Below are 27,139 nucleotides of genomic sequence, written 5' to 3' on the forward strand. Positions count from 1 at the left end.
AACTTTGAGACAAAATGGAAACTGATGCTTCTATAATTTGGAAGGTAAAGTGTGCAGGCCGAAGCAGGTGGCCCAGATCTGCCCAAAATCAGCACCAAGGCCCGCCTGCCCCTCTGCAGGGCATGTTGGCTGCTGAAGCTCCTGCCCTCAGCACAGGCCTCGCCTGAGACTCTGCTCCATCAGGCCTCCTGGGTCTGGCATCCCTGGGCCCTGCCAGGTCCCCTGTGCACCCGCCCACGACTCAGATCCCCCTTGCCAACACTCTCCCCTCCACTCAGATTGTGCCCGGGAACACACCCCACAGACCTGCAGAGGCCACCTCCAACCTCTGCTTCCTGGGGTCCAAACTTTCCGGGGTGAGGATGCAGCAGAAGCCCCGTCAGTTGCATCCTCTGACACCGGCCTTTTGGGTGGGAGGCTCATGTTTCAAATGACAAAATCTGAAGGAAGAAGGAAGGCACCATGCATCCATGGCTGGGGATACATCAGAAACTCCTGAAGATGAGCTTCCCTCTGTGACGGCAGAGCGAGGGCGGGACACGCTACAGGCTTTTCTAGTCATGGACAAGCAGGTGCCTCACGCAGAGCTGTCCTGAAGTGCGACATCTGGCTGCCATTTCTGAGTCATGAAAATCTTAAATATCCTCACTGCTTTTAGGAACCCCTTCCTTATGCATTTACAGCATTCTCCAGAGGTGCACCGCCCCCAATAGAGCTTGCCTTCCATCACCAAACCGTGTGGGGAGCACGATCTCGTGGGAGGCGTGGTCTGAGCCTACTCTTCCTGTCCTGCACGTGAGCCAGCTCCATCCCGAGGGAGACTCCACGTGAAGGGACCTGAGAGCCCAGATGCGAGGGCGTCTGTTCACCGTGAATGGACGTCCCCCCGGTGGGCAAGATGAAGGGGGTGCCCACGGAGGTGTTAGTCAGTGAGAGAGAAGGGAGAGGGACAGCAGGACAGGTAGATGGAGCATAAGCTGGCGACGGGCTGGGAGAGCACCCAGAGAGCACCTGGGGCATCGGAGCCTCTGTGGGCGACATGGGTGCTTTGAGTGATGCCACCTCCCCGGTCAGGCTCGGTCAGACAGCGGGTGCATTTCCCACCAGCTTCTGCTCTGAGCCCAGAACCCCTTACTGGGCTCATCCAAGGGAAGGCGCTGGCCTCGGCCCTCTGTGGGGATCCCGAGGGCCCTGGAGAGGCTGGGGCTGGGACTCCACTACCAGCATAAAGGACCACGTGCAGTTACAGAACTGGGAACGGGGCTGAAGGCTGGGTGCTGCGGAGCCAACGACACCCGCTCAGGTGGCTGCCAGGCAGGAGCACCTTGCGGGCTGAGCCAGGCGGGCCCTGGGCTCTTGGGTCCAGGCTAGAGAGGCCCTGGGGCAGGCACCCACAGGGCTGGTGCCAGGACCCCTCACTCCTTCCAGGAAGAGCGAGCCTGCTGGTCCTTCTGTCTCCACCTGTTACACCTCCCCAGCCCTGGGTGTTTGCGTTCCACACCCCACTGAAGCTTTAGTCGGGTACGAACCCCCCATTCCACTGAAGTCTTTCTCTCTTATTTGCTTTAGGGAAGTGGCCCTAAGTGGCCATTGGGAAGGTGCGGTGGCGTGTCCTTTATGGGCCCTGGATCCGTCAGCCGGCTCTGCAGCTCGATGGGGCACAGGGCCTTTCGCTAATCCTGCCATTCCTTCTGACTGGGAGGGACTGCCAGTTATCGGCATGTCTGATCCTATGGAGACATTAATAAGAAGCTCGTGTTTGTTTCTCGTGATGACATGGGTCAATCAACAGACATGCACAGGACGGACGTGAGAGCTACCGAGCCTCAAGTGGTGCGATGCATATGTGCGCTGTCACAGGGAAAACTACTCAGGAAAATAGTCGCAGTTTGCCTTTCTGTCATTAAATGGGTGCTCTAACCCCGTTCACACCGTGCCAGTATGTGTGTGTGTGCGCATGTGCTTATGAGTGTGTGTGAATATGTGTGCGTGTGAGTGTGTGAGTGTGTGCATGCGTGCATGTGTGTGTATGTGAGTGTGTGTGTGAGTGTGTGTGAATGTGTGTGTGCATGTGCGTATGAGTGTGTGAATGTGTGTGTGTGCATGTGCGTATGAGTGTGTGTGCGCATGTGCATATATGAGTGTGTGAGTGTGTGCATGTGCATGTATGAGTGTGTGTGCATGTGTGTGTGCACACATGTGTGAGTATGTATGTGCGTGTGTGAATGTGTGCATGTGAGTGTGTGTGCATGTGTGTGCACACATGTGTGAGTATGTATGTGCGTGTGTGCATGTGAGTGTGTGTGTGTGTTCAGGGTGTATTTGTGTTTTTAGTTGAGAATAGTGATCACATTTGAATGGAGCTTTATGAGCTATAGTGTAGCCATGTCATTAGCTCTGCCTTGGCTTTGCGGGCCACTCGGTCTCAGTTGTAACTGCTCATCTGTCGCAGTTATTGTGCCACAGCGACCACAGACAACATGTAAACACAAGGTGGCTACGTTCCAATAAAACTTTATTAAAAATAACAGGGGCTCCCCTAACCTGTTTGGCTCAGTGGATAGAGCGTTGGCTTGTGGACTGAAGGGTCCCAGGTTCGATTCTGGTCAAGGGCGTGTACCTTGGTTGCGGGCACATCCCCCGTAGGGGGTGTGCAGGAGGCAGCTGATTGATGTTTCTCTCTCATCAATGTTTCTAACTCTCTATTCCTCTCTGTAAAAAATCAATAAAATATGTTTTAAAAAAATAATAGGGGCAGGCACATTGGACCAGGTAAAGCCCCTTATCTACCCATCCCTAAAAGGCCGTGTTTTCCTGTCCCATTGTGGGAGGATGGTTTAGTCGGTGGTAGTCTGTTCTGCTCTGGGCGGGGGGCAGGAGGCGGCTCTTGGAACGGCTCAGGGGTGTTTTTGCATGCACTCCCTCTGGCAGATGCTTTCTTCCACTCGCAATGGCTCTTCCTTTGCTGAGACAGATCAGCGAGGACACCCTGTAGCTTGCATTTTACCACCAACTCTGGCATGTCTAAGAAGCGGCGCTTGTTTCGAAGGAAGTTCAGTCCCTGGCATTTTCTTTTACGTTAAAAAAAGAAACAGTAAAACGGGATCGTGTTGGGACGGAGATTAGTGTTCACTAGGGAAAGGTCTTTCGTTCTGACACGGGGACTCCAGAACTCAGTACGTGACAAAGTTAATCAGATAACAAGGACACGTGGGCCTCAGAGCCACATGTCAGCCTCGTCACTGACATGCATGAAACGCAGAGGCGCTAACTGAAGTCAGGACCACGTACCTCGCTGACGGCATCTGCTGTCTAAGGAAGACCTGTGGCCTTCCCAACTCACTACCATGCTCACACCCAGGAGCGCTGGCCGCAGAGCGGAGTGGAAGCTGCCCTCGGACGCCAGGGAAACCAGGTGGTACAGGGGGTGTCCTGGGAGACAGTTCAGCATTTGCTTTTAGAGAGAGAGAGAGGGAGATTGAGATTGAGAGAGAGAGAGGGAGAAAGAGAGAGAGAAAGAGAGGGAGAGAGGGAGAGAGATTAAGAGAGAGAGATTGAGAGAGAAGGAGAGAGGGAGAGAGATTGAGAGAGAGAGAGATTGAGAGAGAGGGAGGTATAGAGAGAGAGGGAGAGAGAGAGAGGGAGGGAGAGAGAGGGAGGGAGGGAGAGAGAGAAAGGGAGAGAGAGAGAGAGAGAGAGAGAGAGAGAGAGAGAGAGAGATTCCAACCCCAGGAAGCCCCTTCCCTTCCCATTGGGAAGCCCCATTCGGAGCTTCCTGCCTCTGTAGACCTCAGCGAATCTGTGCAACGAGTCCGCTCAGCAAATGTCAGGTGGGGCCCAAGCACTCTCAGGTGTGCGGTCCTCTCTGGGAGCACACCCCATCGGGAGGTGCTCACAGGCCCCTGTTGGAGATGGAGAAGCGGTGCTTAGGTAGTTTGGGGAGTTTCCGCTCAAAAAGGGAACCCAGGACAATCTAACTTCTCTGCACTTTTCAGTCCAAAGTCACGGGATGTGTTTTCATCGCTGTCAGTTTTGGCCAAGGGTTCGGGGGCAGGTCACAGAGACGGTGATCACGGCACAGATCGACAGCCTGTCCCCCTGCTTGTTTCCAGGCAACAGTGTTCAGTGGGCTCGCGCTCATCCGCCTGGGGCAGCACATCTGTGACTCCCTTGTCTTCTGATTCAGGCTCCCTGGTCCACCTGAGTTTCTCAGCGAGAAGGAAGGCTTTGCAGGGAGTGGCAGGCCTGCCCTTGAGGGCGGGGTTTCCCCTGAAAAGTTGTCTTCTGTCCAGGCTCAGGTGGATCCACCAGCCTAGGCGCCTGCCAGCTGGAGAAATGGGAGAAATGGGGGAGGGGGGTGCTTAAATGCTGCTCCGCTCACAAAAGCACCAAGTTGTCCTTCTGAGAAAATCAGCTTTTGATGGACCCCCTTCACCCCGTGGGAGAGTGTGTTTTCTTTACATTGAGTTCCACACGCGGGAATGAGGGCCCCTCCACACGCGGGAGTGAGGGCCCCTCCACACGCGGAAGAGAGGGCCCCTCCACACGCGGAAGAGAGGGCCCCGTTCTTCCTGGAAATTGCGGGTGTTGCGGGTCTTTGTTGGCCAGGCCTCTGTGTGGGAAGAGAGCATCCTATGAAGTGGGAGGTGGAAGAAGGCTGCTGGCCACAGCCTCCGCCACCCTCTGCCACCCCAGCAGCTAGCCGTGTGTTAGCCGTGTGGTCACAAGCACAGGGCCACTGGGCGGGAGGACGGTTTGCCTGAAGGTTGACCCTGTGGAGAGGCCCGGGGAAGGACCATGAGATAAGGGGCATCCCGGGCCCTCTGAGTCCTGCCTCTGAGTCACCTGTGTGAGTTCCTAATGGCCTGTTAACCGCGCTGGGCTCCTGTCTGGGCTGCACCTCCTGTTTGTCAGCAAGAGGGGCTGCCCTGTGAGAACCTGCTGACACAGGCTGGGGCGCCAGGTCCTGCAGCTCCCAATGATGCAGCTGTCGCCTAATTTTTAACCAGGAGCAGTGGCCAACATTTACAATCCCGCGCCTAAATCAAGCTTTACCAGCTGTTTAACGTGGCATTATTTTGACATCGCATGATTCCAATGGCCCCACTGACCGGTGTGAGAACCCATTACACCTGAGGGTGTTACACCTTTTACAAGGTGTTCTGAGCGCATAACACCTGCACAGACCCTCCGCCGAGGTTCCTCTGGGTCACCAGCTCATGGCCATGCCTGCTGCCCAGGTGGGAGCCGCTCTGCCCCAGGAAGGCGGGCTCAGGAAGAACCCTGGAATTGCTGAGTAACTGCGAACAGTCTCGCGTCCCGGGGAGGGCAGAGGACTGCCCGTGCCTCCCAGGGAGGGTCTTGGATAGTCTGCGAAAGGTCTTACCTACCTGGGGCGCCCGCAGTGGCCTCCAGCGGTGTGTGCTTTCCGGCGGGCCTGCTCATGTGGTTCCGGTTCCTGGGAACACACAGAGCTGCTTGCTGCTCGGCTGAGCGTCTGACCCAGAAGGTAAGGAGCCGTGACTGTGGAAACAGAACGTGGGGCGATTTTTAAGTGTAAACTTGGATGGGCCATAGCGCCTTGATATTCGCTCGAACTTTATTCTGGACATTTCCATAAGGTAAGGAGTTTGGGGATGAGATGAACGTTTAAATTGTTGGACTTAGAGCAGATTATACTCTGTCACGTGGGTGTGCCTCATGCAGTCAGTCCAAGGCCTTCCTGGAAAAAGGGTGACCTTTGGATGTTAAAAGTGTGGGCTCTGTGGAAGAGGGAATCTGCCAGAGACGGCCTGGCGCCCGGAGGTCCCCCTCCCCTGGGTGTCCAGCCTGCTGGCCTATGCCGCCGGCTCCAATTTGCAAAGCCTCTGCAGTCCCGGGAGCCAGTTCCTTAGAATCTGAGTCTCCCTCCTCCTCTCCCTCTCCCCTACCCTCTACAGCACATCCCTGCGGGCTGTCTCCTGGAGAACCTCATGCAGAACAGGAGCCCACGATCAGGGCCCGTCACGGACGCTGCCAGTAGTGGTCCACGTGAGAGCAGCAGCCATGGGAACACGTCGTGTTTTCTGAGACCATCAGCTTCACTGCTGCCCCGGAATGGACACAGATGCCTCCTCCTTCCTCCCGTGGCCTCCCTGAGCCAGGGGTCCCTGATGACAGCGCCCACCCAGGGGCTTTCCCAACTGCGCCCGCTGGCTCTGCGACCCACAGCTTGTGGGCAGGAGTTCGCTCCCTCCCCTTCAGGGCCCTTTGCCCGCCTAATCCAGGCCGCTGGGGCTGAAAGAAACTCAGGTGGACATGCACACACCCATTCAGGCTCCATGGCCTGTCCGCGCAGGAGGCTGAGATCACACTGTGCTGGCTCCGTCGCCAATATTAACAGCCACCCGCAGCTTTCAACGCTGTCAGGGTTTGCTTGGCGGCGCTCCTGCCTTTCGAGCCAGATGACATTTGTCACACTCAAGTAGGAACAATTATTAATAATTTTCCTTTCATTAGTAGCACTACAATAAAATGTCAACAGGCTTAAAAGTGCATCCGAAGGGTACGAATTAATTCCGATTTTCTAAAGTGCGACAGCTCCTGTGAGGACCAGGCTGCGCATCACACCGGGCGAGTTCTCCTGAGAGCAATCGCATGGAACGCACTTGCCCACTTCCAGACCCAGCTTTCGGGGCCACCTGTGGGTGTTCCCTGCTGCTCTAATAGGAAGATGTAATTCATATTGGACCCACAGGACCCGGGTCAGGCTCTGATGAGACAAATTGAAACGTAACAGCAAGAACATGTTTTAGCAAGAGATCACCCCTTCCACGTAGGAATTTGGGGCTGAAGTTGTTTTAATTTAAGTCTGGCTGGGGTACTGCACATGGCGACTAGAAAACGCGCCCAAAGTGGAACAGTAGAAACGGGAGTTCATTTTGGTTGCAGAGTGTGGATGTTAAAAGTGTGGGCTCTGTGTCAAAGCCCCTCTGCCCAGGACCCAGGGCTGTGCCCACGTGGGCACAGTCCCTGTCTCCCCCTCAAAGCTCCCCACCCACCTCTGTGGAGCTGAAGCCATACACACTGGGTGCTGTGCACCCCTGCCAGGAGTGAAAACTCCTTTTCTCACTTCCCTTCCTGCTGTGGGGGGCAGGCCACTCCCTGGGCCTCCAGGGCCACGTCTAGACAAGATGTCCTCTTGCAGGGCCTCTGCTCAGCCCCGACCTGTAGGGCCTGGGCCCACCTCGGCAGCTGTCACACAAAGGGACTCCCCTACTTCTCCGTCTGGTGCTATGTTCAGTCCACTGTCAGCCGGATCCAGCGCTTCCTCCGAGGTTGGCTGCAGCTCCTGCCTCCCTGGCCCCTCCCGGGCCCAGGACCCAGGACCCAGGCCTCTGTGTCCAGGAGCCACTGCCACCATCCAGCCAGGCCCCCTGCCTGCCCTGCCTCAGCTCAGGCCTGTGTCTGCAAGCCCCCATCCCCACCCCAAACTCTCCAAACTGACTCCGTGTTGCCTGCCCAGAGGGGAGGGCCAGACTGCAAGACCCGACACTCTCCACCTCTCCCACCTGCTGTCAGAGTAGCTTTTCCAGGTAAACTCTACAGGCCAGCCTCCTCCTCCATCCACAGCCATCCCCAGCCATTTTGTACTATTATATAAATAAATATAAATATAAAAATATAAAAAGAAGTGTGGGCTCTGGTCCCTGGCTTGCCAACTTGCTAGGCCTGTGCCAGTGAGTAAGCCCACAACTGGCCGTGGCGGCATCCCATCTCTGATCCCAGTGAAGCCACAGGCCTCTTCTCATCATTTCCTCTCCCCCTCGCAGCCTGGTGCAGAGTCGAGCTTATTGGTAAGAGAGCCCTCTTGAAGAAGTAAGTAGACAGCATTGTGACGGAAATCCAGTGATAAATGCGGGCTTGCTCACTGACTGCTAGTGAGCAGTGCTGTTGTGATTAATCATCACAACCAACACTATTAATAATGATCACTCCAACCTTAGAAAATTCTATTGATTCCACTTATTGTGGCAGGAAACAAAGCCATACTCAATAAGCCCACACAAAGATCATGCACATCACTAAGAATTAAATAAATGCAAAGCAAACATCAATCAAATACTTCTATTGCCCATAAAATAGCAAAAAACCAACAATAACCTGAGATGGTGGGGCAGAGGGACATAGTGCTTTCACATGCTATTGGCAGGAATATAGATGGGATCCACGTTTCTTAAGAGTGTCATGGCTACTTGCATCAAAATTAAAAATGCACACGTTTTGACCAAATAAGTTGACTTTTGGTGTCTAAATTACAGAAATAATAATTGAGCAGAAAAAGATATACACACCAAAGGTTTCCTTGCAGTACGAAGTGTATAAAATGGATATACCATGAATGTCCACCAATAGGGACACATGAATAAGTGATACTATCTCCACAGAACAGAGTCCTGAGTTCCCTTGAAGAAGGATCTTTGCGGATTGACGTGTGAAATGTTCTGAGTTACAGAGTTAGGTGGATAAACGAGCTGTAGTCCAGCCTGTGTGATAGGCCTGCATTTTTTAGAGATGAGACTGGATGGCACAAAATGAAGGAGAATCTGCACCCCGAGTCCTGAGCAGAAAGAATCCTGCCTTTTGAGGACTGAGATTGAAGGCGGGGTTGTGACTCTCATTTACTATTTCACAGACTTTAAGTGGTGGCATTGCATGTGGCTTTAAGTTACTTTGCATTTGTAAGAAATTTAAAATAAATGCATCCGATGTATGTAAAAGGTAGTTTAAAATGTGTGAGAACTCTCTTGGTGAAGTAGCCAACAAAACTGTCGCATGAAGGGTAGCCAGACCCAGTGGACTCGCTCCGCCTGGTGTGTCTGGGCTGTGTTCCCAAGGAGAGAGGAGGGCGATCATGCATCTGTGCTTGCACACCCTCAGGACCCCTGGGAATGCAACCCTGAAAGTAAACCCGCCTCAGCACTTTCCAGAAGGGGAGCGAACTTGCAGAATTATGTCCATATAGGCAAATGGCTTCCATAGGCATTATCTTAATGGCTCGCCCCAAGTTATGAGACTGAAATGCTGGCACCCTGCAGTGGTGGCTCCAGGTCATTGGGAACAGGACTGGCCAGTGGCTTCTCCTGCCTGCTGGCTCAATGCGTTGGGTGTCCAGGAGTGACATGCCCGCCTCCCTTTACCTTGCTCACTTTAAAAAATATATTGTTATTGATCTCAGAGAGAAAGGGAGAGATAAAAACATCAATGATGAGAGAGAATCATTGATCGCTGCCTTCTGCACACCCCCTGCTAGAGAATGAGCCCACAACCTGGGCGTGTGCCCTGATCTGGAATCAAACCGTGACCTCCAGGTTCGTAGGTCGACACTTAACCACTGAGCCATGCCGGCCGGGCCTCACTTTTGGGAAAGAATCCCATTTTAAAACGTCAGTCCCTTTAAAAAAAATTAACCTCCTGATTTAAATAAAATAAACCCTTGCATTGACCTGGGAACTTGGTTAATGAGGCATTTGCCAAATTGTTTTGTTTTTATGGCTTGCCAAGTGTGTAATTGCTTTGCTTGGCACTTTCAGAAAGGGTGATTATAAACTCTTCTTCCAAAGAAAATCATGCTACAGAGCTGTTAACTCTAAAACCACACACATTTTTCTTCTAGTATTTGCTTTCATGCTCCTGCTGCCACTCAAACATCGGCGGCTCAATCATGCACCTGTCCACAATGATGCTTTCGGTGTGTTTCCACTCATCTCCCATTGTGTGGTCGGGAGCCAAATGCTGCACAGAGAAAGAAACAAAAGCCGGGCTCTCAGGAAGCCACTTCTCAGAACATCAGCGGCCGAGCGCATCCAACAGGACTGCTGAGTCCTTGCCCGTCACCGTCACGTTGTTGGCTGCCTGTGTTACACGTGTTCATCCACTTTGAATATTTCAACCACAAACAGCACTGCAAACTCAGACACGTGGGGGGTGGGGGACGGGTTGGCTCCTGTCGGGGGACACTTTGTCCTTGCTTCCTCTTGGATGCTGCCTCTGGAGAGAAAGAACCCCTTTCGCTTCTAATGGACAGAGGAGAAAATGTTGCTTGAGGTCAGAACCATTATTCCAAGGCAGCCTGCACCCACATTTCATCTTTCAGTGTCTTTACACAGACCACCTGCTGTTTGCCAACCAGGAAGTGACTGAGGGTGGCGCCAGGGCTCAGGACGGCCCCCCTGGGCACCTGCTCAAGCTCACCTCTCCCCACTCACGCAGCGATCACTTAACCAGCTGAATGACACCCTCCTTTCACTCCAATTTGCCAGTGAATTAGCACATAGATACTATGGACTGCACTGTGACCACAAATCTATATGCCAGAGCTGTAACCCAGACCCTCAGAAGGTGGCTGTATTTGGAGATTGGGCATTTAACCTCATTAAGGTTAATTAAGGTCTCATGGGTGGGCCCTCACCCAATAGGACTGGGGTCTGTATAAGAAAAGCGGGTTAGGGCTCAGACACCCCCCCTACCACCACCACCGCCAAGGGAAGGCCTGGGGAAGACGCCACCTCCACACCAAGAAGAGAGGCCTCGTATGGAACCAGCTCGGCCGGACCTTGAGCTGGACTTCCAGCTTCAGAACTGGGAGCAGCGCAATGCACCCTAAAGGAGTCTGCGCCCCTGTCACGGCAGCCTCTATACTTCGCTCTGCTCAGTAAAGAAGTCTGAGCAGCTGTGGGGGCCTGAGCTGTCCGGTTCTCCACCTGGAATTCCAAGATGGAGGGGAAGTGATTCAACGGTGGCCACCAGGGGGCCTGTGGTTGAAAAGTGCCACCTGCCAGGAGGGCTGGGACTCCGCCCTGGTTCCCTGGGTGACCACGTCCAGGAAGACTAACAACATGGAGCGACCCAGGTGGGTGATCGTGGCTCTCGTCACAGAGCTGTGCCAGACAGCAGAGGAGGGCCCGGCTGTCCTATAGAGTCATTTCTATGACAAACCTCCTGAAATGTCAGGCTAAAGGGCCACTGAGGATTGCTGAAATTTCATCATTACCAGCAAGGGGGAATCTAAAAATGCTCAAGTGCACACACATGGTGCGTGTACCAAGACCCAGGCAGCCACATGCTCTGGTGGAAACTTGACGGCGCGTGGAACACCAGCTAAGCCTCCGAGCCGCGTCCCATGGAGGCGGGGGGTGGCCAGGCTGCTGTGTGCCGGCAGATGGCTGCTCCAAACTCCACAGGGAAGGAGGCTGTGTCTCTCCGCACATGAGACACACAAGCAGCATCTAGCACCCCGAGGCACAGTGCTGGGCGGGTCCCCCTTCCCTCAGCTTCACCTCCTAAGTCCATGGCTGCGTTTGCTTCTGCTTTGGCAATAAAGACTCATGGGTGTGTCTTGGGGGAAAGGGGTACAATAAAGAAGTGGATCCACATGCACCCACCTGGACCACGCCCGCTGGCCTTCCCTCAGGCATCGCTGGGCCTCCCGGGAGAAATCGCATGCAAAGGGGCATGGCACACATGTCGAAAGCACTGGTGGCCCCGTTTTAAGGGAAGATGAGACATACTGTCACAGTCACACCTTCTGGTCCCTAATGAGAATTCCGCCTGGAAGCCAGGCTGCACAGCATTCCCACAGACAGCAGGACTGCAGGGATGCGGAGGCCCTGGCGGACACAGCACCAGGTTCACACGCCCACGGGTGCGTGGCCATCCTCCACGAAAACCTGCCTTTCCAAAGGGCATGTGACAGAAGCACATCAACCATTTCTATTGGGATACTCACTCAGCACCCACAGAACCCTGTGGACCACCGAGGAAAAGGTATTCTGCCTCCAGTCCAATGGGCACGGAAGGCGGTGGTAAAGAAGGCGAAGGCTGCACCTCCTCACGCTTCCTCCCGCTCCTTTTCCAGGAACGAGTCTCCCTCCCACACCAGGTGAAGCTGCCGTCAGCAGTGCCGGTTCTGCGAGCAGCGAGGCATCAAACGGAATCATGGGCCTGTCGTCGGAGATGGGTCAGTGACTCCATCTAGACACCGAGTGCACTTTCGTTCACCTTCTTCAGTTACTAACGGGGAAAAGACACAGGCAGGCACATGGCAATTTCCAAGTCCTTAGGAAGCCGTGGGCATGACCAGGCAGCCCCCCTTAATTTCCTCGTTGGAAGAGAACACTCTGAGATGAGTGCTCACAGTCTGCCTCCTGGTGCCTCAGAGCTCGCCCAGGGGGAGGGGCATCTGCTCCTCGGGCAGGGCTGTCCGCAGGGACCCAGCCCTGGGCGCGTCTCACATTCATACTTCCTAGAACTCATGTTATAACCATCGCACTCAAATCAGGAACCAAGAGATGCACCATTTCCTTCCGCCCACAAGCAGTGATTTCATGTGAAGCCCACCACCTATGGCAAACATTGTACACACTATAAAGGTTTTTTAAAAACCAGCACATTAGATTCCACATATGAGTGAGATCACATGATACTTACCTTTCTCTGACTATCTCACTCATATGTGGAATGTAATGAACCAAATAAACTGACAACCGAAAGTAGACCTAGAATCATAGAAGCATGAACAGACTGTTGAGCCTCAGAGGGAAGACAGGGGAGGGAGAGTAGGTGGGTGGGAAGCGATCAACCAATGACCTTGTATACATATGTTCATAACCCGTGGACACAGACATGGGGCGGGAGGGCCTAGGGAAGGGAGACAGGAGCGAATGGGAGAGGTTAGGGGGGGAAAGGATGACCTATGTAATACTTTCAACAATAAAGATAAAAAAATAAAGTCAGCACAATATGCTTCCAGTGATCTAGAACAGTAAGTGAGCTTGGTTGTAGGAGCTTCGTGGTAGCTTGTCCACAAAAGCCATGTTTCCTGATTTTCCTGAACCGCCTCTAGGCACACACGTTCAGGTGAGATGGTGACACGCGCTTTCACTAGGAATGCTCCCTCGAGGGGACAGTGCTGGCATCAGCGACATCTGTGAGGAAGGGGCGGTAGAAGTCGGTGCGGGGACGTTCCAGAGTCACAGAGGACCGAGGATCTGAGAACATCTCAGCTGGCAGTGTTGGTGCCTGGGGTCTAGGGAGCGCCTGACCCAAAGCGGCAGAAAGGGTGGGCACCGGGGCCGAGGTCTGCGATGCTAATAGAGGAATCCTCTCTTCCCATCTGAGAGGAATCTCCATGACATCAGCTGGTCCCTGAACCCTGGTGAGGAGACGTGTCCCTCAGCCCTCTGCTGGGTCCTCTCTGTGCCCTTCCCTTTGCGCATGGTCGCTTGTATAACACCCATCCGAACACCAAGGAGGGGGAGCAGCGGGGCAGCCACCCCCTCAGTATCCGCTCCGCTATGAAATGGGTGTGAATCATCAGGTGTGTGCTAGTGAAAACCATTATGTGGTCGCGAAGGGGCCTCCAAAGGCGACTGAGGACCGCGACTCACAATCTCCACTGAGGAGGGAGATGTCCAATCATCGGTCATCTTCCAGGAAGCTGACTAACGTGGTGGCAGCATTTAAACCTCAGAGCAAAGACTTGGCGTCAGACATATCTACCTTAAAACAAATTTGGACCCATATGTGGAACAGAATGTGGAGCTCACGTACTCATCTGTGCATGGTTTCATATTTACACGTTTCTGGTCCTACGCTCCACTCTGCTCTCCAAGCACTGATGTGGGCCACCTCGCTGTCCTCCGATGCTGGACATGCTCCCAGCAAAACAAGGAACAGAAATGCTAAATGACATTCCTTTTTTTTAATAACATATTTTTATTGATTTCAGAGAGGAAGGGAGAGGGAGATAGAAACATCAATGATGATGGAGAATCATTGATCAGCTGCCTCCTGCATGCCCACAATCTGGGCCCGTGCCCTGACCTGGAACTGTGACCTCCTAGTTCATAGGTTGACGCTCAACCACTGAGCCATGCCGGCCAGACCTAAATGACATTTCCATTTCCCTATTGGAGAGATCTATTATTCAACATGGTAGGTGTGTGGCAGTCCTTCCCTCTCTCTTAAATGTTTTCCAGATTCTGAGAGCTTGAAATTTAAAATACCAGTTAGTCAAACGAACAATCCAAATAATTGAAGACAGTATACTTACATTCTATGTTTGGTGTTTGTGTTTGATAGTCCTTGGGTTTGTGTTTCCTCCAATTCAGCCTTACAGAGAAATCTGTATTCACGGACATACTTAGCCACTTCTGAAGAGTGGCCCAACCTTGGTTGCCAGGAAGGTATCTGAAAAGTTTAACTCATCACTCAATATGAATAGCAAACCATTTTGGAGGCTGCCATTTTCTCCATTTCTTTTGTTTTCTTTTTCATTTCTACAGTCCCTGGCTGTTCCCTCTGCTGTGCACACTTCCGCACACAACCACCGAACTCACATCCTCATCTTCTCCAGATCTGCACAGACTTTCAGCGGCTCGGCGCTCCCCGGACACCGTGCCATGTCAGGTGGTGACACCCCATCACCGTCCCCAGAGTCCGGGCTCCCCTGGATGCTTTCATGGCCCCATCGCCTCCCAACACACTGTGTGGCCTGCTTCTTTTCACATGTTGTCATTAATCGGCTCTTCTCTGCAGCAGGGAGCTCCATGCGGGTTTTGTTTGGGTCAGCGCTGCACCCCCAACCTCTGGCACCGCTTCTCACTTGACACAGTTCATGGCTTATACCCTCACCCTGGGACCTGGGCCTGTCAGCAACTATTGGCCCGGCCTGCTGGCCCAGTCCCTTCCTTGATGCTTCTTTCTCGGACGGCATGAATGGCTCCATTTCTGCTCTAAGCACGAAAAGCTGGACATTCAGGATCTGCTTGTTAGGAGTAATCCCCTCTCCCGCCGAGAGTGCACTCGGCCTCGGAAATGCCACTGCCCACGCTGGTAGACAGCTCCTACCCAACACGGAAAGCTACTTAGTTCTGCTAAAATGTTAGATGTGCATCCAATCAATTTTATGTTTTCGGTTGTAAGACAGGCTTTGGGCTCTCCACCCAAACCTTTTACAAAGGAGATTGCTTTCCTCTTGTAGTTGCAGGCGGATCTGCAACTAGAACTAATCACTTCCCATTGTTCCCTGGGCACTGAGATGCCATCCCCTCCCGCCCGCATCTGGGTGCATCCCAGAAACATTCCCAATTCCTTTCCTTCTCGCTCAATCCACGGTGCTGCCCCCAACATGGGTGAACTAACCTTGGGATCTGTGTCAGCAGATAAACTCCCTATAAGATGGCTCCCTTTAGAAATCTTTTCAATATGTTATTCTAGAATATTTCACTTTAAGGGATTTTCCATTTATAGATAAATTGGTCTGTTTGAGGAAACTAAATATATGATTTTGCTTCCCCACCAAACTGTCTTTACTTGCATCGCTACCAGGCTGAACTGTAGAGAAAAGTTCCTAAAACTCACAGCTATACCCAGATGTCTCCATTCTGCTCAGATCTGATCCTTTCCTGCAGCCTGGCATTGCAGGCCCCGGGGACAGGTCAGCCGCTTTAAACTGCTGTGGAGCATCCCCACCCAGCACAGCACAGGGCTCACCTGGACCTGGATGGGGACCCCCACTTCTGGCGATGATGATCTGGAACCCCCACTTCTGGCGATGATGATCTGGCGTGACACCTCAGCAAAGTGCCTGACTATGGTCCTATCCTTAAAGTTGCCTTTCGGAGGCTCCTGGTCCTGTGGAGAAATTGTGGCCACATTTTCTCATTATCTCTGAGATGTCAACCGACAATATTTCACCACAGGAAAGCTGTGCTTCCTTAGTGCCTGGTCACACCCAACTGCCCTCCTCTGCTGGCCTGGTCAACCCTAACTGCCCTCCTTTGCAGGCCTTATCACCCCCAACTGCCCTCCCTGGCAGGCCTGGTCCCTCCCTACTGCCCTCCCCTGCAGGCCTGGTCCCCCCCAACCATCCTCCTCTGGAGGCCTTATCACCCCCAACTGCCCTCCCCTGCTGGCCTGATCACCCACAGCTGCCCTCACCTGCTGGCCATCTTGTGGTGGCCATCTTGTGTCTACATGGGGGTGGCCATTTTGACCACATTGGGGTGGCCATCTTGTGTTTTGGAGTGATGGTCAATTTGCATATTACCCTTTTATTAGATATGATTATATTCTATAAATGAGTGAGATCATGTGATATTTATCTTCTCTGACTGGCTTATTTCACTTAGCATAATGCTCTCCATCTCCATCCATGCTGTTGCGAATGGTAGGAGTAGCCACATCTGGCCATACCATCTGTAGCCTTTATTGAAGAAGCAGGGCAAACACAAATGCAGCCCTTCTGAGGGCTCCTTTTCCTGTTTATCAAGACTCTGTTCCCTCTGGGCAACACAGACTAAGAAGGGAGGGTCTGACTCTAGGGAGCTCTCTGTTCTGAAGTAGCAAGTTCACATTTTAAGGGTCATCACATCTGCTTCACTAACACAGGTCGTGCAAGGTCTCAGCCAGCTCCTGTCCCACCCCTCGGGCAGCCTTACCCTGGCAGGGCCAAGGCCGTCCTGGGCCTGAGCTGGACCAGGCACTCCCCAGCAAAGGCTTCCCAGGCCAGAAGGCCCTGAGCGACCGGCCTGTTCTGGCAGCGTGCTGCGGGGACACGTGCATTCTCTGTACAGCTGCCTGCAGGCTCGCGGTTATGGCGGGCCTTCTGCAAACACCACATATTCAGAAGATGAAAACAAGTATGTGAGGATGAAGCTCTTCAGCGAAACAGAAATTATAATAGTAATATATTTTTAACAGAAGTGAGCAGGTGGTGTTTTAAATCTCTCCAAGATTAACCCATACTCAACACTCTAAGCACCCAGGCTGCGGTAAGAAACATTGTCTAATTACATATTCTTGGGAGTGCATTTTATGCTGGGATTTCAAATTGGAATTCAGATCCAGCTGAAGTTATCTGCACAGTGCAGTTCTGTGTATAATAAAGAGGGATTCAAGGTATTAAGCATCTTCTGAGACACTTTTCTGTGGGCCCTGTAGCATCGCTCCAGCAAGGCTTGTGGGGAGGAATGTGGACCACAAGGCATGTGGGGAAGACCCTGGACCACAAGGCCTGAGGGGAGGACCATGGATCACAAGGCCTGAGGGGAGGACCATGGATCACAAGGCATGTGGGGAGGACTGTGGATCACAAGGCCTGAGAGGAGGACCGTGGACCACCAGGCCTGTGGGGAGGACCGTGGACCACAAGGCCTGAGGGGAGGACCGTGGACCACAAGGCCTGAGGGGAGGACCGTGGACCACAAGGCCGAGGGGAGGACCATGGATCACAAGGCCTGAGGGGAGGACCGTGGACCACAAGGCCTGAGGGGAGGACCGTGGACCACAGGCCTGAGGGGAGTACCGTGGATCACAAGGCGTGTGGGGAGGACCGTGGACCACAAGGCCTGAGGGGAGGACCGTGGACCACAAGGCCGAGGGGAGGACCGTGGATCACAAGGCATGTGTGGAGGACCGTGGATCACAAGGCCTGAGGGGAGGACCGTGGATCACAAGGCCTGAGGGGAGTACTATGGATCACAAGGCGTGTGGGGAGGACCCTGGACCAGAAGAGTTTGGAACAGGCTTTCAGCCATGGAAAGTCCATTGGCATCCAATCGCCCTTTGGTTCAGGGCAGCCGTGGGGCTTGTGCTCCGTGCTTGGCAACATTGTGGAGGATTCCTCGGGGCCTGGTTGGAACCTGCCAGCTTCGATCTCAAACATGGAGCAGGGCTGGCTTCGCTCAAGTGCGAGGCTGCAGAGCATCCTCCCTTTTGCTTAACAAAACTCGGCCTGGGGGCAGGGCCCAGGGTGAGGACAGGGTAGCCGTGCATGGAGGGGAGGACAGAGTAGCCATGGCACTCAGGTGTGGGTGAAGGGGGAGGCCATGGACAGTCTTGCTGGCTCGCAGGGCTGAGGCCACTTAGCTCACCTCAGTCCAGGCAGTGCAACATTTTGAGCCCAGCTCATAAACAGAAGGTTTTCTTTAATTACTTCCACAGCAGCAGTTTCGTGGTCCCCTCCCGTCTTCCTGTGGACATTTCCCACCATGGTTGTCAAGGAGGGGACCGTAGAGGGGCCGGTGAGACCCATCCCGAGGTCCGATCCAGGGCTGCGGCCGCCCTGCCAGTCCCTGCATCAGAACCAGGGCAGTCTCAAGTGGGACAGGAAGGGGCAGAGAAGGACCTTGCCAATGCTTAGCACCAAGGACAGTTCCCAGGATCCTGTTCAGCACCAGGAAAGGGAAGTGTCTGCACAGGTAAACAATGTGCATATCAAACGGGGAACTGCGTGTCTTAGAGGGCTCTCTGATCTCTCAGATGCCAGCAGAGAATACTGGCTCGGTTGTTTTAAATTCCCACTGACCGTGGGCCTGGTGCTGGGGTTCTCCCATCACCCAGCTTACTTAGCTCAGGGCCTGTCCCTGCCCCTGGCCCACAGGTGTGTGTGACCTTCCCAGTGGCACCAACCTTGCCCTGGAAGGCATACCCCCTAGAATAGTGTTTCTGGCTCACTCTTAAAGAAATCATCAACAACAATGAATTGTTTTTTTTTTGCGTTAGGATTTCCTAATCTTTAGCATGACAATTTCAACTGAGTTCTTTAATTGGGAATAGAATATGCAGCATTTCTCACATGTCTTTAACAGAAAATCTCTTTTTGTTGTTGGGTGGGTCCATCAGTCACAGGGTCCCCCTGTGCAGAAAGCAATGCCCTCGGGGGCCAGGATCTGTCGCCTATGCAGGAAGAGGAGGACTGGCTAGCCAGGCATCCTGGGTCCCACCCCGTCAGTGGGCACATGCTCACCCTCATGTCAGGCACAGCATGAGGCCCAGACCCCCTTTCTTGTCCTGCCTGCTCTCATGTTTGCTCAGCCAGGCCTTCCTCCTGTGCTCCTAAGCCTCACGGGCCGCAGCACTGGACCTAGCCTCAGCCTCCCCTCTCACTCTGGGTGTTCAGCCCCCGAGGCCCTCACTCTGCTGCAGCCTGGCATACCCTCGTCTGTGTAAGACAGAGTTTCCCAACCCACATCGAGCGCCAGGCTCTGTGGAAGATGTTCACTCCATGTTCCCAGCCCCGGGCAGACCCTTGCAGGAGGAGGCTTTAGTGAGGGAGCCTCCCACGGCCCAACGCTGCCTCCATCACCAGCCCCTGACATGGCCTGGAAACTGGAACCTGAGAGCGGCGCTGTGGTCTGAGGCCCACCGGTACTCACCAGGCTGGGACATGGATGTGTTGTGTGAAGACCAGGTCCCCACTGGACAGCCACTATTCCCAGAAGGTCACGTACATGATGTTGTTGGAAACTGTTTGCACCCAAAGTCACGGAGCCATTAAATAAATGGCAATTGTTCTTTCCCATCTTGCGAGATGGCGGGTGAAAAGAAAACTGAGAAGCTGGATACTAAGGAGAAGAAACCTCAAGCCAAGAAGGCTGATGCTGGCAGCAAGGTTAAGGCGCCTAAGAAGGGGAAGCCCTACTGCAGCTGAAATCCCGTCCTCATCAGAGGAATTGGCAGATATTCCCAGTAGGCTGTGTATTCCCAAAAGGCACAAGAGGAAGTATTCGGCAGCTAAATCCAGGATTAAAAAGAAAAAGGAGAAAGTTGGTGGCGACAAGAATGGTGGTACCCGAGTGGTTAAACTCTGCAAAATGCATAGATGCTATCCTACTGAAGATGTGCCTCAAAAGCTGTTGAGCCACGGCGAGAAACCCTTCAGTCAGCATGTGAGGAGACTGCGGGCCAGCATCCCTCCTGGGATCATTCTGATCCCTCACCGGCACCACAGAGGCAAGAGGGTGGTTTTCCTGAGGCAGCTGAGCAGTGGCCTGCTACTTGTGACTGGACCTCTGTCCCTCCATCGAGTTCCTCTGTGTAGAACACACCAGAAATTTGTCATTGCCACCTCCACCAAAATTGATATCAGGGTGTGAAATCCCCAAACATCTCACGGATGCTCACTTCAAGAAGAAGAAGCTGCGCACGCCCAGACACCAGGAGGGCGAGATCTTCGTCACAGAGGAAGAGAAATACGAGATTACAGAACAGCACAAGGTTGACCAGAAGGCTGTGGACTCAGAAATTCTGCCAAAAACTAAAGCTGTTCCTCAGCTCCTGGGCTCCCTCCGCTCTGTTCGCTCTCACCAATGGGCTTTATCCTCACAAACTGGTGTTCTGGATTTCTAATAGAAACACGATTAAATAACTGATATGTTAAAAAATAAAATAAAATAAATGGCAATTAATGTCATCGAAGGAGCGTGATGTTGGTTCTGCCCTCTGCATCCCTGCCCCTCGTGGCCCTGTGATGAGGGGCTGCCCTTCTGCATTTGAGGGTCAATCTCCCACCTTTGTTCTGAATCCACACCCGTGAGAAACAGGTTCCCAGTTGTACTTTCTTCTTCAGCCTCTCAGCCTCCATCCTCACTGCTGCTCAGACACACTCCCCTCCATCTCAACCACAAAGGGAAACGTGCTGCCCCAGGCTGCTCTCCAGCCCGGCCTCCCTTTCTCATTGGACGTGAGTGGCCTGGCTGCAGGTTCAACAAACCCTCTCTGCCTGCTTGCTGTGGGCCGACCTCCTGGTCCTCGCCGCCGCCCAGAGCTGGCGTCTCCAGACCCTGCCCTACTCCCCCCTCTTTGACTTGATTCTATTTGTCTGACTTTTACTCCTTCTTCTTTCCTAGTGGCTCCCATGCGTCCGTGTTCAAATTGCTGTCTGTAAATGGAAACTCCCCTCCGACCCCTCAGCCCGCCTCATGCTCAGTGATGCTGCCCTCCAAATCTCCCCCAGTTCGCGCAGCCTGCCCTGAACTCAAGGCTTCCCTGTCAGACCTCAGTCTCTGGTCTGCCCTCTGCCCAGCACCATGTGCCCCCCAACCCCCAATAAGTTTGCTCAGACCCAGCCATCACCCTGGGCAGCTCCCTTCTTCAGCCTCCTTACCCTAGGCCCCTGCATCTCGAATTTCCCAAGCTCTCTGGCATACTTCCCTTCTTCAATCCCACATTATTCTAAATTATTCTTTAAAATGCAAGGCTCATCGCCTCCTCCTCCTAAAAGAAATCCATAATGATCCTCTGTGGTTCATGGGATAAAGAAGACAATCCCTAACAGGCGCCTTTAAGACCCTGATAATCTCAGCCTGCCCCTCCCCCACTTCTCCACTCCTGCATCTAGTCCAGGGGTGGGCAAACTTTTTGACTCGAGGGCCACAATGGGTTCTTAAACTGGACCGGAGGGCCGGAACAAAAGCATGGATGGAGTGTGAACTAATATAAATTCAAAGTAAAGGAGCGGAGGGGAGAGCAAGAGAACCCTCCGCTCTTTCGTCTCCATGGGCCAGATAGAACAGCCGAACGGGCCGGATCCTGGTCCTCGCCGCCGCCCAGAGCTGGCGTCTCCAGACCCTGCCCTACTCCCCCCTCTTTGACAGTAGTTTGCCCAAGGCTGGTCTAGTCACAGGACTCTGCCTCCAAGGCCGGGCGGGCAGGACTGTGCTTCCTACGCTGTGCCCACCCCGGCCAGTGCTCAGCACAACTGCAGCCGCGCTCCGGACACTGGGAATGACCTGCTGACCAAGTTTGTATCGAATGACCTGGGTTTGCCCTGGCCAGTTGCTCAGTGGCAAGAGCGAGAGCGTTATCCCATGGTCGGAAGGGTCTTGGGTTTGACCCCAGTCAAGGGCGCATACGTTGGTTGCAGGTTCAATCCCTGGCCCTGTGGGATGCAACCAGTCGATGTGTCTCTCTTTCCTCTCACTCTCTCCCTTCCTCTCCCATTTCACTCTCTCTAAAAATTAATGGGAAAATATCCTCACTCCTGGGGTGAGCATTGAAATATCAATAAAACATATCCTTGACTGAGGATTAAAAAAACAAAAGAATGACCTGGGTTTGCCCATATGTAATCTGGAGATGATGACAGGACTAACATGTCAGGGGCTCCCTGGAGAGGCCCCAAGCCCAGGCGGGTGGGACATGCAGCCCAGTGTCCAGCAGGTCGCAGGACATGGACATGGCCAATGATGGCGATGTTGAGGACGATTGCAGCGAAGAACTGACAGGAACACAACCCGGCCTCCACTACAAGCTAAAGTGCTGCCCTGGAGGCAGACTTCATGGGATCAGTGGAGGGGCCCTCCCTCGTGGGTCTCCCTCTCCTCTCCTATGAAACTGGTGGGTCTGAAAAGGTTCCCTGGTTCCTCTCCGAAGACCCCTCATGATCCAGCCTTGTCAGGGTGGGGTGGGCAGGCCCGTGGCCTCAGCAGACCCAGCTGTCCCCACAGCCCCAATCTGGCTTCTCTGTTAGTTGGTGGAACACCGGGCCCGTGTCCAAAAACCCGATAGTCGGACAGGAACTGGGGCCTCGGGGAGGATGTCATTCAGGATTCTTTGTCTTAAGCAGCAGAAAAGCCAGTGCAGACTGGCATCCACATGCAGAAAATGCTGACAGCGGTGCCCAGTGCCAGGACGCGGGCCATGCGTGAGCTCTGTGCCCTCCTGAGAGTCCCTTGTGCAGCCTGCTTCCCAGGAAAGGCTGGGAGCGCATGGACCTCCCCCATGCACCTGCCACGCAGTGCAGGGAGTCTCCTCAGGGGCTCGCTTGGAAGAGGGGGTCTAGGCTCAGCCGTGTCCGAGTGAGTCCTGAGGGCCACTCTGAGGCTAACGTGAGCCCCATGTCCACCCTGATCCAACCTCTGTGCCCTTGGGAGTACGAGGTGCCAGTCATGTCAGGCTGGGGTTCTGCACCCCACTTGTAGGGGGAGGATAAAAACCCACGTGGGCTGTGGGAGCTGAGGGGTGAGAGGGTGTTGGGAAATTGCAAAATGGGTACTAGAAAGATAAAGAAATGCAAGAGCAAAGCCAGCTCAAGCCTCCTGGCATCAGACAAGTTAAATCCTCAGAAGAATCTAAGGTCGCCTGAGCAGCCTCCATGAAAATGGCCGCCTCAGCTCCGCCGCCAAATGCAGCTCCTTCCTGACCCGCCCGGACGCCTCTCACTCTCTCCAACTGAAGAAGTACCTGAAGTGTCCAGGCCCTCGAGATGGCACTGGTGTGACCGCAGGTGGTGGGCAGAGTAGCAGGAAGAAGGAAGGCCGCAGCTGGAGCCTGAAGGGTCTGTATCCGCACATTGTCGGTGTCCCCAGCACAGCGCCCTTCCCGGCTGCCAGCGACCCTCGGATCTGTCTTGAGGATCTGGACAGGCTCCTTCTGGTCCCTGCGGCTCCCTCTCCATGGCAGACTTGCTGACCGAGAGCATTAGTCCTTTGCGAGCCACTGAGTCAAATGCTTTCTTGAAGCCCAAGTAAGTCATAGGCAGGCTTTCTCCTGTTGGCAACATCTACCTGTGCAACGTTTATACCCCACAAACGGGTTCCACGGACCGTGGCTGGAAGCAGGCAGCTTCATCAAAACAGCAATGAGAACAACTGGGAAGCTCGCCTTCCCAGAGCGTCCGGGACTTCTCAGTGAGAACTAGGATGGAGAGAAGCCGGCACAGCCTCCGTTTCTCAGACATCAGGGTGACCGATGGATGAGCGTGTCTGCGTGACCGACACTTGGACTCGCGGGATCCGCTGCTCCGAATCCTGTGAAAGCGTAGCTCACGGGTCTTATTCCTCGCCCCATCTTGAGTGGGAAGCAGGATGTTCACGCGCCACTATAATTAAGCGAGATGCAGAAGCAGGCTCGATCCTCACCTCCCGTGGAGTGAGACCCACAACACGCTGCCATGTTATCCCGCGAGGTGCTTGCACACAGACTCCAGAGCTCAGTCTGCAGAGTAGTTGGGGGCACGTCTTCTTTTATAACAGAGCGCACCGCGGAAAAGTTATTCCTGTTGATATAGCTCATGCTCACTAACTTAGGCATAAGCAGATTTTTCTAGCCAGGGGTCCTAGCTGGTGCCTGAGTTCCACCTTCCCCATCACTGCCACTACTTCTCACACCTCCACCCGCCTCATTTCCAACTAGAACCCACGCTTGTTGGGGGGGAATCTGTCTCAGATCCTTCTGGGTGATGCCCCCCCTGCTCCCCCCCCCCCACCCCCGCCAGCTGCTCTGCAGGCCAACGTGCCCCTGCGCACCTGCGTGCTGCCCAGGCGCCTGCACCCACCTGGGCGATGTGCTCCCTGAAGGCAGGTTCTGGCCTGCCCCCTCTCTGGTCACCACGCTGCTTCCTAAGCTCTGTATATTTCAAACACAGAGTAGATGCCCAGGAAATGTGTATCGAGTCACAGAGAGGAGCATCGCTGGGCAGAACCAAAAGTCCTGGGAGGGAGGCTGCCAAGGACCCAGAAAGGCCTGTGTTTGCCTGCTTGGCTTTGGCGGGACACCCAGGAAGGCAGCACCGTGTGCACCTTCGCGAACCCCTCCTCCTGGAGCCACCAGGCAGAAAAGGGGGACAAGGATCCAGTCACAGAGATAGGAGCTGGCTGCCCAATACTTCAACCTTCAGAGGTGGGAGGGCCTAGATTCCATGGATCATGCGAAGCTTGATAAATTAGGGTTGCGGATGGCAGGCGTTTATCCCATTATGATTAGGCTGTATGTTATTGCAGAGAATTCAGGATTCAGGCACGAGGGGTGGGAGCTTGATTGCCTGGGAGATGAATGTCATCCGTGGCCATCGAGCAGGCTGCAGGAGGGCAGCTCGTGTCCGGGCCAGCAGCCTGCAGCCAGCGCCCACGTACAGCCCGCAAGGCAGCCGAGGCCCCGCTGGATGACCCAGCACAAGGTCCTGGGCTCTGGCTTCCCACCTGCTGTGCTTAGGGCACTGCCTTAGGAAACTAGTGGCTCTACACTCTTCCGGAACCTTTGAAACGCATGCAAACTTTCATCCCTCCTCAGCGCATTGCAGGCCTTTTCAACCCAGGAAGCACCTTTCTCGAGGCCTGGGAGCCACCTGCTCGAAAGGGAAACACAGGCGGAGGCAGCACTTTCCTTCCTCAGCAGGAGAGGAGGACCCCAGCCTTCTCAGGTGCCAGTTAGCAAACACCTCACAGAAGAACACGGGCAAGCTCAGGAATGTCAGTGCGCTCTGCCATTGGGGGTGGGGTGGGGGGGGCTGTCTGTCTCAGGTCCTCGGGATCACTGCTCTCCCCACACCCAAGCACCCTCACTGCTGTCGGGCGGGGGTGGTCGGCCCCCCGCAGTAATCCTGAGTCTCGTCTTGCTGGCTGTTGAACGTGGTCTGGTGCAGTTTTTCTGTGACGTTTGTCTATAGACACTGGAGACAGCGTTTGCTCCCAGCCCGCTCCCACTCCGAGAGCACCTGGGTGCCCTGTGTACACACAGGTGGGCACTGGCCAGTCAGCCCAGTCCTACTGTTCAGTTTGCATGTGATGGTGCAGACTGTGTGCAAACATGAAAAGCAGACCAAGCGCTCCCACAGCAGGCCGAGCATATCTCAGAAGGACTGCGTGCAGCAGGTGGCTTCCCAGAGCCCTTCCTCTGCACACACGTGAAACCCAAGCTCCTGGCACTGGCTTGTATCAGCCACCTTAGTCGTTGGGTTGGATCAGACAGACTTCTACTTTCCAACACCACTTAGGTGCAATGTCTGCAGAGCCTAATGCATCCTAGTAATGGGGACAGTTCTGTCAAGTACCTGCTCCTTTAATGTTACAGGACCCCTGGGGAAGGTACAGTTACCTCCATGTCACTGGACGGAGCCAGGCATAGACAGACTGCTTTGCCCAAGGTCACATGCATGGACAGAGCCAGAGCTGGGATTCAAACCCAAGCAGTCATCCCAGATGCTTAATTTCACAGTGGAGTGTGGCAAGGACTTGATTATGAAGTAGGAGTCCCAGTGGGAACCTAAGCACAGGGGAATGTCTACGGTAGAGATCTGGGTCAGAAACCCATGCCTGAGGGCCTTGCTGGAGGGAGGGCCCCAGTGGAGCCCTGGAGGAAGGGGTGGGCACTGTGTGTGTCGGGGCCAGCAGGTGCTGCCTGGGGAGCAAGCAGGGGTCGGTGATAGCAGCACCGGTGAATCAGCCACTGCACTGGTTCTGCAACACTGGAGGCCGTCTGCTATGCAGCACCAGGGGACAGAGCTGCCTCCTTCCCACACCAGGACACCACTTAACCTCGGAAGGTCAAAGTTCACTGCTTCCACTGGGAGGAGCCAGTGCTTCAGGCATATGATGGTGCCCGTGGAGGCTCAGTGGGGGCAAGGATGTGAGGGCAGCCATGTCTGCTTGGGGTGTCCTGCATGTGAGCATAAATGAGTGCCTGCCGCCTGTGGACTTTCAGGGAAGCTGATCGTGTACAGGAACCATGGAAGTTGTTCTTGTTGTTGTTGCCTTTCCTCTGTAGTCCCTGGCTGGGGAGGGCGGGGCAAGCAGCCCTGGTATCTCTTCATCAGCCATCTCACCCCACCCCACCTACTAAGAGTGGGGTGTATCCCCATAGATTCTCGCTGTGTTTCCCATAGGTCAGTTCAAGCCCCTGCCCCGCACCTGCCACCTTAGCAGCACTAGGTGGTGTGGGACCTGCTGATGGAAGCTGAAATCTGCCAGGAGAACCGTGTGTCTCTCGGTGAAACCATTACCTGTTCATTTGATCAGAGCAAATTAAGTTATCCAGCTCCCAATAACACCAGCAGCATCCGGCCCTCACAACGGAGTAATTGTTTTACAATTAAGGCATGCCCAGAATGTCCGTTACCCAGTCATTTTAATAATGGATGCATTGAGTCTCCACTTTTTTTCCAAAGAGAGGCAATTCAAATAAGTAATTTAGTGGTAGAAATAAACTACGAATTTAATTCATATGTCCATTAATTGTACAATTAAACAGAGTACTAATTGACTGTGGAGTTACAGCTAATGGAACAGTGTGCTGGGGTAATTAGTCCTCGTTCTGTTTTTCATCATGAACATAATTTTGGGTGGTCTTGTCCTACCCAATTAGGGTTTGTTTGGCTTTATTGGAGCATAAATCATTCTGGTAGGGCAGATTCAATCCCCCAGTGCAGGGGCTGTGCTGTTCCTGGGTCACCGAAGGTCACCTCTGCAGAGAAAGGACGGCGGCCGTGGTAGCTGGGGGTGGGGGGGAGGCGCTGTGTACCTGTTCTCTTGGGTGGAAGAGTGGGGCCAACAGGTAAGTCAGTGGTGATGGCACCTCGTTTGGCTATGGCATCCACGAA

The 27,139-nt window shown here is 53.9% G+C and overlaps 1 pseudogene across 1 annotated transcript; it reads left to right on the forward strand.

The window, feature by feature from the left end:
- Nucleotides 1-19,354: 19,354 nt before the first annotated feature.
- Nucleotides 19,355-20,191, forward strand: LOC308256621 (large ribosomal subunit protein eL6-like; annotated as a pseudogene). The gene has a single exon. The product of its transcript is annotated as a large ribosomal subunit protein eL6-like (transcript).
- The last annotated feature ends 6,948 nt before the right edge of the window (nt 20,192-27,139 follow it).

Source organism: Plecotus auritus (assembly GCF_963455305.1).
Source record: "Plecotus auritus genome assembly, chromosome: 8".
NCBI lineage: Eukaryota > Metazoa > Chordata > Mammalia > Chiroptera > Vespertilionidae > Plecotus > Plecotus auritus.